The 12,987-nt window shown below is 36.6% G+C and overlaps 1 long non-coding RNA gene across 1 annotated transcript; it reads left to right on the top strand.

Annotated features, from left to right (window-relative positions):
• The first annotated feature begins 1,244 nt into the window (after positions 1-1,244).
• LOC146560855 (uncharacterized) lies at positions 1,245-9,136 on the top strand. The gene is made up of 3 exons (XR_014888020.1): positions 1,245-1,481; positions 1,632-1,851; positions 5,483-9,136. It is a non-coding gene; the product is annotated as an uncharacterized LOC146560855 (long non-coding RNA).
• Positions 9,137-12,987: the final 3,851 nt, after the last annotated feature.

The raw sequence follows: 12,987 nt of genomic DNA, 5'->3' as shown, positions 1-12,987 counted from the left end.
ATATTAAGAGAGAAACACATAGACAGGCCACAGTCTTGTTTCAGTCTTCCAGGAAACTGTGTTAAAGGCACTAACAGTGACCAGAATCAGTGGCTTCTAATAACACGGATCTAGGAACTGAAACTTAGAGCACACTGCACTTCAACAACAGTTCCAGGTAGATGCCAACAAACTAAAAGCTAGACCTTTAACAAAACACTTCTTGCATTGAGATTGTTTTGTTATGGCTCTTGGAACTACTAAAGGTTACCCAGCCGTTTAACACAGACAACAGTCTACAATTCTTATCTCTAAAACATACGCCAGCTGCAAATGTGATATGGGAAAGAGGCATTACCATGCTTAATTTAACCTCATCAACGTGTCTGCTCTTTTTTTCCTCCCCCCCATCATTCCCTGTGACTGTACTGCGAAGGTGAATAATTTGTCAGTAATGCTGTGACAGTGGAGGTAGGAGCCTACTGGGGTTTAGGGACCAGACTGTGTGGTCCTATCGGGTTGCAGTATTGACCCGAAGTCTGACTTGTGAGATCAGAACGAGAACGAAATCCATAAAATGAAGGAAAAGCAGTCTCTGTGTGAGGGCAGAAATCTAAAAACATGAATCAATATATAAAAATCATCAGCTATATTTGAGTGAATACAAAACAACAACATGTTACCTAATCAATTAATAAGAAGCAATAATTTGTTATTTCTAAATCTGTGTGCAACATGAGTCTGTTGAAGAAAAACAAACACCTAACAATTCTCAGATTACAATTTTTTGGTACTAGCAATTATTCTATCATAAATACTTCTGCATTATATGAAATCGAGACCACTTCTAACAGTTTTAAATGCTCTTCTTACAAAGGGAAGCTGGCAGTAAACAAGACAGTTGGGCATTAATATTCATCAGCCAAATGAAAAGCCACTGAATCAGATTAAAAGTTCATCATTGTCCTGAAGGGATACTTCTTCGGAAGTAAATACAAAATGTAGACATCCTCCATATCCAACTGATATTCCAATTGCAATAAATTCCTTTTGATATTTTTAGGGTGATATATATTCTTAGTGTAATGCCATCAAATAGGTTTTATTATTTAGCTGAAAACAGAACTTGTTTCCACAACTTCACATTTAGTTTCAGAAGAGTTGGTGTATGTCTGATAGATGTATAGCACTGTAGCCTGATGTCCTTTAGATTTTTTATAACTGCTGCAAGAATGTGGTGCAAAATAGGTGATCACATACAATGAAACACGTACACATAACTTCTAACCTATGTGCAAAATACCTAGCATGACAGAATTCTGGTTTCGTCAAAGTGGTGATGGACTCGCTCTGTTTTTCTGTAGACACTTGCTATCATTTGTGAGATTCGAACTACACTCGTGCGAGGGACAGGTGACAGATTATATCTACTTGCTCCTTCCATTTCTTCAAATTCAGACTGTTTCTGATGTCTACTCGGGCAGGTTTTCCCCCTGCACTGGGTAAGCTCTTCTGGCTCATGTCAAAGTAGAGTTTCTGCAATATAATGTTTTACATTTTCGTTCGGAGACTTTAAATTGCCTCAAAAGGTTAAAAAAATTCAAAAAATGATTTCTACCTCACGTTTTTTTTTCTTCCTTTTTTGTGTTCAGGGGACAGGACTTTGTAAGGCGACTACTTTCCACATCGGGGGGCCAATCAGGAACAGATGGAAAAGGTGATGACCCCCCCCGGCATGCGAGAGCAACAGCGAAACTGCCACTCAAAATCCCAGCATGTGGACATGTGTGAGTGGAGATTTGTGTGTCAGAGGACGATGGGAGGTTGTGTTATGGCTCTGAGGGTGCTACAGCAAGAGGGGTCCCCATACGAGTGAGTGACACTCCTCTAACATCTGTTCCATGGAAAACACACGCTCTCTTCCTCACTCTCAGTTCTCCGCTAACGATCTCCTTGGCTCGGTCTCTGTTGTTTCACTGTGTCTCGTCTACACACACACACAGACACACACACACACAGAGTTAGATGATCTTTTCATTTTACAGTAAAGCCGAGAGGAATGGAGAAATTAGATTAGGGCAGAATAAGATACTCCATTTATGATGTGGCTCTTTGCAGGGTTCTCTGCATGGTTGACAGAGGAGGTTGCAGACGGCACTGATGCCTTCACCCTTTTCTTCTCCTTGCTCCCTCGCTGTTGTGTCCCCCCACCCCACCCACCTCCAGTTCCTTGCTTGGCGATCAGGTTTCTCTCCGTCCATCAGTGCAGAGGGAGAGGAGAAAAAAGGGGAGGAGGTGGGCTGTTCTGATCAATGGCAGGAAACCAGACGATGGGAAGGGAAGACGTGAAACAGATAGGCCCCATAACCTACCTACCTACCAGAATACCGCAATCACATCTCTCTCTCCATCTTTTTCTTGCTCCCTTCTGTGTTCCTATCTGTAATACACAAAAACGCACACCCACGCACACCCACGTAGCCCTGTGGAAAAACAGCCAAGACACTACACATACAAACATGCATCTGACCACAAACATGCTGCAAAAAAAAAAGAAACACACAGCAGCACGTAGCTTTAGACTGATATGCCAACATACATACACACACACACACAACAGGGTGAACGGCTTATATTTACCTGTGCCTTATGGGAACATTACTAATAATATACACAATTTGAATATACTTTACTTCCAGCCGTATGCAAATCTCAAACATATTGCTTACTTTCTCCAGGGGCCCATAAATTCCCACACACGGGCATGTGAGAGGCACACAAACACACACACAAACCCCAGTGAAGATATGTGTAATCAGGACAGAGAGACGGAGTGGCTGTCTGGTTCAACTTTATTAATTTGTGGTATTTTTATTACCATTTATTGCCATCATTTTTATGGTGGACAACACCGCTGCTCACTCCTCGAGGCGCTCATTAGCTGAATAAGTATTTGACAGTTATTTAATTATGCAGTATTAGATCCTTACAGAGTTATGAAACCAACACTGATAATACAATGAGAATAATGGAGACTTTTATTATGTACCTATAATGCAACACTCATGCTACACATCTCACGGCTTCTTATGGCAAGGAATTAATGAAATTACATTTTAACAGATTTAATGTGAGATACAAGTTCAACTGTGATGCATTGAGTGAATTCCTGTATGTATACGTGAGTAAATGTATGTGTTTTTGATCTTTTTAGTGCAGACTGCTGAGCTTTCTTGCCACTACATCTAACTCTTAACTCCTGTCAAAACACAGAGCTTTAAATTGAATTAAGACCGCATGCTGCAGTCCCTGCTATGATCCCCCCAACCGGCGCTTTTAACACCATACACTTCTGCAGAACACACACACATATTGATTCAGACCTTTTACATGAATGTATACATAGGCATTGACACTAACACCAATATTAAATGTATACATATATTTGAATCAGTAATAACGAATGATTTTTGAGTGCTATATGTTGAGGCCAGATAAGCCTCAAAACTCGGTAACTGTAAAGACTTTATTTCAGTGTTCATAATCATGCCGATAGTTCTTGTCAGCTACAGTCCCAGGATTTTCAGTGCCCTTTTTAAGTGGTTAGTTAAATTGACCGGGACTCTCCCCCCTCCCAAAATATAGAAATAAAATAAAATTATTGAATAGTCTTGATCTTATTTTTTTTCAATTGACATATTTTGGTATGAAACCTTACCATATATCTAAAATACAAATTTTATTGCCATATTATCATCAATATATTCCAATGATTTTATATATGTATTCAAGAGAAAATCAAAGTATTAGTGTCAAATCAAAGTCGGGGTGCATTTTATTTTAATTACAGCTTAAATCATCTCACAGGCAACTAAAAGCAATTCCTAATATGCAATAAGTAAAAGAATACCCCAAAAATGAAACGGCATACATATCAGGCAATAATTCACCACCACCCCCACTCAAAGCTCGTCTGTCTGCGTCTGTGTTTTGTCCACTGCAGTTTAGTTTATGTAACAAAAGTGCCGATGCTCTGTGTTTTATCCAAAGATTATACTCCAATTTGTTCTATGTGTTGGTGGCAGTTCAAGTTGCTCTATTAGAAATCATGCTAAAGCAATATTGTCTAAGTGAGATGGTCATTAATCATCAGGCTGACAAGAGCTCTGGACATTGTTGACGAGTAATGAGTGTGTTACTAACCTTTAATACATTTGGGCTGCTGTTAGTCAGCTGGATAATTAGTACACACTGACGATGGTACAAATGTATTCTGTGTGCCATCAATTCTGGTGATTATGTGTCATTACTGAATTGAGGGGTGGAATAAAAGGCAGGAGTTTTGTTTCAGTTTTACAGTGTAGACATTTGTTGGCTTCCACGTCTTCTGAGCAGATTTTGTACCAGCAGCTACTTTTCCCCCATTAATTTCCTGTTAAATTTAAACATTGCTTGTTTAAAGAAAACACTCACTGCAACATTTTACTTTTAAAATACTTTGGGAAAAAATAGTAACGTGAGAATACATTCTCACTCAACATTGTTTTATTACTCAGTACGTTATTTATGAAGGTTTGTATCAGCTACATAAATTTATGAATGAGCTGTTCTGGTCTGGCTCCCACAAATGAGACTTAAGTGGCGTGTGGGACATAACCTTTGCTTGGGGACCGTGCAGAAGGTTACTGCAGTGCGTGTGTGTGTATTTATGTGCACAGTGAGTATTGAGCAAAGGCCACTGCAATGCAACCCAACACCATCTCTTTGTCTGAGCCCCACAGGCTGCTAACCAGAGTGCCTCACTTTTTTCCACATTCAGCTCTTTAATAGTGTATACAATGTAAGTTTTAAATGGCCATAGCCTGGTAAAATTACATGAGCTTCATTTGCTTCTTTATGGTGGATAATTAAATAAAATCTAATTCGATTTTTATTCCTATCATTTAATTTAAATGTTTATATATTAATTTATCCGATGAGTTAATAGTAATTCTTTTCCGACTCAATTACAACATATCTCGCTCAAAGTCAATTCAATGTTAATGCAAAGCAGAGCTTAAGGTGCTAAATATATTTTATCACTAACAATAAAATTCACAGGTTTAATGAGCTATACACAGTCCGTGAAAATAACAGGATATAAAGGTTAAGACCAGGAAACCTCTCACCTGTTTTGGTTTCTGCTCTGACATTTACAACGATTTTTAAACCACCTGTTGCTTGAGAGCAAAACAATAACAAAGTTATGAAATCAATAAATATAAATGGGGTGACGCACTGACACTGAAAGAATTGAAATACTGATAGTATGCCTTTTAATTTTCCCACACCGTAGCCAGGTTTGATTTACAATATTCACCATAAAACATTGGTGTGCGCGGCCACTAGTGTGTATGCACATGTGTTTCTATCCCTTTAGAGACATGATAATTGTTTGTTGTGATATTGTAATGAAACCCTCAGGCCCTCTTAAGCTAATCAGCCTCTCTCTCTCTCTTTGCAGATAGATCAGTTGTCAAGGCCGTGGGCAGGACAGCGCGGTGAAGCACAGCGTCTGCCTTTTGGCCTTCGGCTTGCGTGGCACACATTCCCTGCCATTCTTGCCTAACACATCAGCATGCAGTCTGCTTATCAATCAGTCAGTCAGCTCCTTCATTCCAACCCCCAGCTGCTGTTTCTTGTCGCGCTGGAGGTGATGATACATGCGCAACATTTTAGGGCAATGCAGCTCAACTTTGCTGCCAACAGTTATACCGATGATATCTGAAGGGATTTAAAAAATGATGTGCATGTCGGTTGGAGTAAAAATTGCAACTTGGAATGTACATTAACTCTAGTTAACACTTTTTTAATATACACCTCTGTGTGGTATTTTGGTGTAAAGAAAAACCAAAACAATTATGAATCGAAGCAATAAATGATTATTTATTTTTTAATTCAAACAAACAGCTTCGGTTTTTCATGTTGTGACAGAAAAAAAGCCAGAAAATGGGTAAAAAAGTTGAACACAAATTATTAAATATTGACAATAAGAGTTACAGTGTTTCTAATATAACAAATTAAAAATTGAGTTTCACATTATATATTTGTTTGAAGGCCATTTTGATCTTTCTTTTCTTTCTTCCTATCAGTACCAGAGTATACAAAACAAATGGAATTTTCTTTTTTTTCCATTAAAAAAAAGAAAATTCCATGAAAAACGTCCATCCACCCATTCTCTTCCGCTTATCCTTATCAGGGTCTCGTTATAGGTTATAAGTTATACGCTGTTGTTCATATCTATGCACAAACTAACCTTTTGTTATTTTCAGAAAATGACTGCTTGTCCAGGATGCTGGAGGCATCCCTCGCAAATTTTACATATTTAGTACATTTGTTTTTGCTTCTGCATTTGTTTGCATGCAACAGTTTTTTATAGAGTATAATGGAGACATTCAGTTTTATATGTCTGCCACAGACTACGTGCCTGATCTTGAACAGACAAACAAAAATGAAACTGTGACAACACAACGACAATAAGAGATAAAACTCTTAAAACACCTTTTACATGTTTAATGCAATCAGAGTATATAAATGTACATATGTAAATAATATACTAGAATGAACATGAAGTCTGGCTTCCTGAAATGCATTATTGTTGTGTTAAAATTACACCTGTTGAGAACAGTTCGGAGATATATGGATTTAGCCAATGCCTTACTTACAAAACAGATGACTCTCCTGAGAATGAAGGGAAACCAAAACAAAAACAAAATTGGTGTAAATTAACTCTCTGAGAGGATCTAGGTCTAAAGCATGCAGTGTAGCTCGGATTGTGTGTACTACTCATTTGTCTGGTGATCATGCACATGACTCACTCCAGCATATACCTGTATTACTATCCAACAGTGGACAATGGGGTTGGTACACATTCACCAACAATGGTGTGCTGAAAAAATCTTGTTCATTTGTATCTACAAGAGAAGTATCAGCACACGTGAGAGTTGACTATATTACTCAGCAGTGCTTCTATGGGTTGGATCACGGAGAATAATGACCAACTCAAAAACACGTTTTCACACATCCACATTGTTTGAATGGAGGCTACTTAATATTGCTCTTCAATCAGTTACACCATTTAAAAAATGTTAAAGCCTCATCACTAGTTTATGATGTAGCTAGCTTAAAATTCACATTTGCATAAATCAATGAGTCTTTAAAATATATTTTACAAATAGGAGAAAAGAGAAAAAGAGATGAAAAGCAAGCTTTTTATCTTCAAGCAACAGCTAAAATACAGTCATGAGACTTCTATTAAGCAGCATGTTCACAGGAACAGGTGGATATTGCACTTGTGTCTTTAGTTTATGTGTGTGTTAATGCATTATGATGGAAAACCTTTAACATTTGATCTTCATGGAATGGCAGAGGGGCCTTGTTGACTACCACTGTGATCAACTGGATGAATGGATGTTAACTCAATTGAACAGAACAAAGCCTAACCAATCAGTGAACACTAATCCTGAGCTAATGTTCTGCTGCCATGCTGGCTACAGTAGCACTCAATACTGACACTGCTTTTATATTATTGTTATTGATTAATTAATTGTGAAATATCATAATTTAGCACTGATTTGACATCAACTAAGGGGAAATATTGCAGTGGTTGTCTTTTTTCTGATTCTGTTGAGTGAGGTTTACTGATCAGTCTAGCTTATTACTGTGCAGAACTATATAGCCTTTTCTGCAGAGTTATTGTTTAATTTTGTGTGAATTTAGAACTTTAAAATTATATGACCTTGCCAGCAGTAATAAGTGTTCACCACTTGTCCTTGATATCAAGCTGATGTGTCATAATAAATGTCTCAATATTTTATACATTTTGTCTGCTTCCTGAATACAAGCCTGGTCATGTAATACTCCAAACCGAGACAATGGTAATGGCAATATGGGCACCGGTGAAAGGAAATGTTTTGAGTTGAATGATCCAGACTCAGAAAAGATGTGTGCATTAGCACTGAAGATCATATATAGGCTGGGGTTAGTAGATAGAGTATTTTACTGTAAATACTACTAATTTAAACTTTGTTCATTGGTACATATGTTATACCAACATTCAGCTCAAAATAAATGAATTTTATTGGAAATGGACCAATTTTTTTAAGTCTAATTACAGCTGCAACCATATGGATCACCATAGGCTTTAACATTTGAGTGTGTGAGTGTGTGAATGTGTGTGTGAATGGGTGGATGACTGGATATGTAAAGTGCTTTGGGGTCCTTAGGGACTAGTAAAGCGCTATATAAATACAGGCCATTTACCATTACCATTTATATGGACAAAATTACTTGGTCACACCTTTGAATTATCTAGGTGTTTTCAGTTCAATTCCATTGCCACATTTGCATAAAGTAAAAGCCACACAGTCTGCTTTAACAAACATTTGTAAAAGAATGGATGATACTCAAAAAGGATGCCACTGGTACACCAACTACGTTTGTATAATCTTTTCCCTTCTAGATATTTCATGATGAACTGTAAGTGGTATTATTGGAAAGTGGAAGCATTTAGGAACCACAGGAACTCACAAAGTGACAGACCATGTGATGTTTTACAGTGTGGGACTTCGTGACATGGGTTTCCATGGTAGAGCAGTTCTTGTAGATGTCATGTGTAGGTTGCCCTGTGCTTTTGTTCACAAACTCTGTTTTTTTTGTTGTTGTTTTTTTTACAAAATTTAACCAGATTAAACTTTGACGCCTTTGATGACTGTTTACAATATTTTCTTACATATATTAGAAAAATAAATATTTATTTCATTAAACATGAGCCTGCTGTTGTTGGCTGAAGGTTTAAAACTTCCCTTTATAATTAAATTAAATTTTTTAGACACTATTTTGGAGGTAAAAGCAAACATTTTAGCACCCATGTTGAAGATGAACTCGTACACTCTTAGTTCAGTGTGTTAGCTTATTTGATAGTCGATTCAATATTTTTTAATCAACTACTAAACACCATAGCCCCACAGCTGAGGTTGAAGAGTCATTAGTTTTGCAGGTGTTTAGTCATAAATCAAATGTTGACCTGAGGGTACTGCTAAAAGTATTGCAGTTTATCTTCTGGTAATAATGACTGTCTCTAGAAAACTTTTGTCATTAGTTTGAACACTTAGTTATAACCCTCCTGAAAGGAATCCAAGCATGTTTTAATGCTCTCTCTGTGTTTGTCAGGAGTGAGCCATGTCTGCAGTTTCAGCTCAAGTCACTGCACGAAAAAAGCAAAAGTTGTAAAGAAGAGAACAGAGTAAAACATTATCATGTTAAAACAGCACAAAAGAATAACAGAAACAAAAGAAGAAATAAGATAAAGACTGATTTCATGATAATAATCTTACTGGGGTGACTCACCTGCTCTCGGCTGTAAATTTTGGCAATCTTTTTTCGTGAAGTGGTCATGGATTAATTCCTCCAGCCAGTTAAGCATTCTTAAGCCGATGCCGATTTCATCTCATTTTTCTGCAACTTATTATACACATTTATCCATTTGTTCTCATCTCTGAAAATAGAAGGCTGCAGATGACTCAAGGCTTTCACGCTGTGCTGCCACATGTCTACTCCACGGATGACAGTTCCTGACATGTACATCTGAGAATCTAAGATTTGATCCTTTGCTCTCTGAAGATTCGTGAACCTTGGAAGAATTCTATCTGCCGCATTCCTGATCGGGGCTTCGGCTACATGCTAGATAGGGCGTAAACAGCAATTTGTTATAAAGATATACCAAGTATGTCTTCAGGAAGAACCAGCAGGCTTAGAGCTGCAATAGTATGGAGGTCAGAAAGTTTGGTTTGTTGTTGTTTAATTCCAAAACAATTGTTTATTTTTGGGACTACTGTGTGTAATATGATTTTAATCTAAGAGTCTCATGAATTATCTATTTTCTTGCAGTATTTACATTACATTAATCTGTCCTTTAAAACTGTTTATTATGTAAATTCTTATGTATTTTGTGATTTTAAATAAGGTGTTTAGGTGCATTTTTTATTGTTTCACATATTTTAGTATATATGACACTGAAATTTCTTTTTGACATCAATTTCTATAAATCAAATGGAAACATTTTTTAATTCTAGAGGTTTTAGTGCTTTCAGTATGACATAAATCACAAATTGTCAAATGTAGTAAGATCATTCCCTGTTCAGATCAATAAACCTGCCTATATAAAATTCATAAACATTCAGTTATTGTATTCTAGATATTGAAATTAATCGAATTTAAAATTTCCAGTTGATTTTTGCTTAGTAATTGTTAACCCTTTAAAAAATTATGACATATGACAGCCATTACTCTCATATTGTACAATATAAAAAAAATTAGAAGCTATTTTTGTAAAGAATGAACTAAGCTGTAAAAGTGAAATTACATTTCAGATGTGCTTAACAAAGGAGATCATTTTTACTGTTTGGTGGTGATACAAACACTCATAGTTCTGCCATTTTGTACCACATGGATCTTTGAAGGGAGCATGCATCTTTACAGAACTGTATTTAGCAAAAAATAATAATTCCTAAATAAGATCAAGTAGTAAAATAATTAATATTCATTAATCACAACACTTAAAAGATACACTCTAGTTAGTGTAAAGCTCAAATTCTCTGAGCTCATTGTAGTGCAAGATAATTTAAACTATAACATAAAACAAACAGAATGATGTGTATGGTATCATAATGATATCAAATGCAAGTGAGCAAGACATCAATATTTCTAATATGGTTCAGCTATATGAAAATTAGACTAGAAAGACAGAAAAGCGGAAAGAAGGTTGTGTGAGGACTATCCTGGAGCCTTTAGAGTTTGAGCAAAGGGTGTTGGCCACACTGTTGACCAAAATAGACAACACCTTGCTTTCCTCGTCATGACGTACTGCTCAAACAGCAGAGGGTTTTCAGCAGCAGGATCCTTCAAAACTATTGTAATAAGGACCCATATAGGAAATCACTCAGTTAAAGTATTGAATCACTCCCCTCTGCACGGGGAGAGGACACTTATCCTCCTTATTTGGACACTCTACTTTATTACACAGTAGTTATATATATATATATATATATATATATATATATATATATATATATATATATATATAGATATATAGATAGATAGATAGATAGATAGATAGATAGATAGATAGATAGATAGATAGATAGATAGATAGATAGATAGATAGATAGATATATCTATATATATATATAGATATAGATATATAAAAAGCAGACCTACATTTCAAAAGTTCTGATTTTTTTCAACTTTTACACCTTTCGTGTGCGTTAGTTGTTCACAGGTTGTAGTGAAAGTAGAGCAGTCTGCAGTGACCATGAGAGGCATGTAATGTGTTTAAATAGAGCAAAGTAGTGTTTGGAGAATTGGTAATTACTTACATCCCTCTCTGACCATTGGGACACTGTCCAGATCACCTTCTGCCACATCGATCCACACATACGCAAAACATGTGCAAGCTATGATGAAATGTAGTTAGACACTTGCTACACAAACACCCAGTCAGTTCAATTGTCAATGGTTACAATGCTTATCAGACATAACCAGCATAATAGTACTTCAGTAGCAGTCATTAATGGTACAATATGTCATGTAAGTTAGTTAGATTTCTTTAACTCTTCCTGGTTGGCCTTCTCTGCAAGGTCAAATCACCCAAGACATTCCTATTGCCCTCTACAGGACAAAACCTGAAACTCCTCCCACCAAAAACTACTACAGTAATTTTTCTGGAAACAACAAAAAAATTATTCTTTATCAACAAGGTTTAAAATGGTTCTTTACCTAAATACTTGCATAAGGTTTAGAGTATTTAAGCACCCACATTCACATAATCCATATACAGCAATATAATCATGACCGCATAAAACAAAACAAGGTAATATTTGTCTGCAAACCCAGACACGTAGTTTCATTAGCTATAGCTATTAGCTATACAGAGAGTCATCTACTGCAAGTTGGTTGCACTAGAAAAGCATCAAAGTCATAGTCAGTTGCAGGTCAAGTGCAAACGTAGCTGAAGAGCTAGCTGCTAACAAGTTCATGCAAAACTTGCACATGCAAGTGAATAATACCTCTAATCTGTTAATTTCCCTGCACGGGTTTGCAGTTATGAACATTAATGTTTTCAAGCCTTTAGTTGACTCTATAGCTGTTTTGCACCACCGTTTGAAAACGATGTGCAACATTTCTTGTATTTACTGAAAGAAAAGCATCACTGTGTATGACTACTATCATATGTTGAAATAAATAAACACTGTCTCCAAACGGATTTTGCTGAGATAAAACATTATTATCAAAATAGAAGTTTTATTATTTTATGATGACTCTATTAATCAAATAACAAATTCAGAAAAGAAGTATTAAAGGAATTTGCAAATATTAGCAAACAGAAAAAAGTATCTGTTACTTATGATGAAATGTATGCAAAAACGTAAACATAAGCAATATGAATTGCTTAAGGTATTGCTGTTGCAGTCATATGCGATTTAATATTTTGCTTGTGGGCACCTAAACAAGAGGTGGGGATCAAACCACCAACATTCTGATTAGTAAACAACCAGCTCTACGTCCTGAACTACAGACACCCCAAGACCGAAGTTAAATATGCGTGTGTGCATGTGCTTATCTGTAAGTGTTTGTGTTTTGGGTAAGGAGGTCACAGGTGGCGCCAAACTCGCCTCCGGATTGAGTGTTTAACTTGAATTTCCACTCTCGCTTTTAACAGTTCTGGCACTAAGTGCAAGGGAGACATCAAGATGTGACCACAATACCACATTCTGCGTAAGTGGACCTTTTTCACACTCATAATATTGACTCTGATAATGTTTTCATCACTGCATGGCAACACCAGATCAGATGAACTGCACTCTGCGCAGACCAAATACACAGCAGCTCCTGCATGATTGAAGGACAGAACGATTTGTGTTGCTTTTACCTTTTTACCCCTGAATCAATAAAAGACACTCTTTCACCTTT

This window comes from Mchenga conophoros, linkage group LG13 (assembly GCF_057382185.1).
Source record: "Mchenga conophoros isolate Kocher_MC1m ecotype Shallow Benthic linkage group LG13, M_conophoros_male_GT1.1, whole genome shotgun sequence".
NCBI lineage: Eukaryota > Metazoa > Chordata > Actinopteri > Cichliformes > Cichlidae > Mchenga > Mchenga conophoros.
The sequence above is the reverse complement of the archived record's forward strand: the minus strand, read 5'-3'. Positions and strand labels throughout refer to the sequence as shown.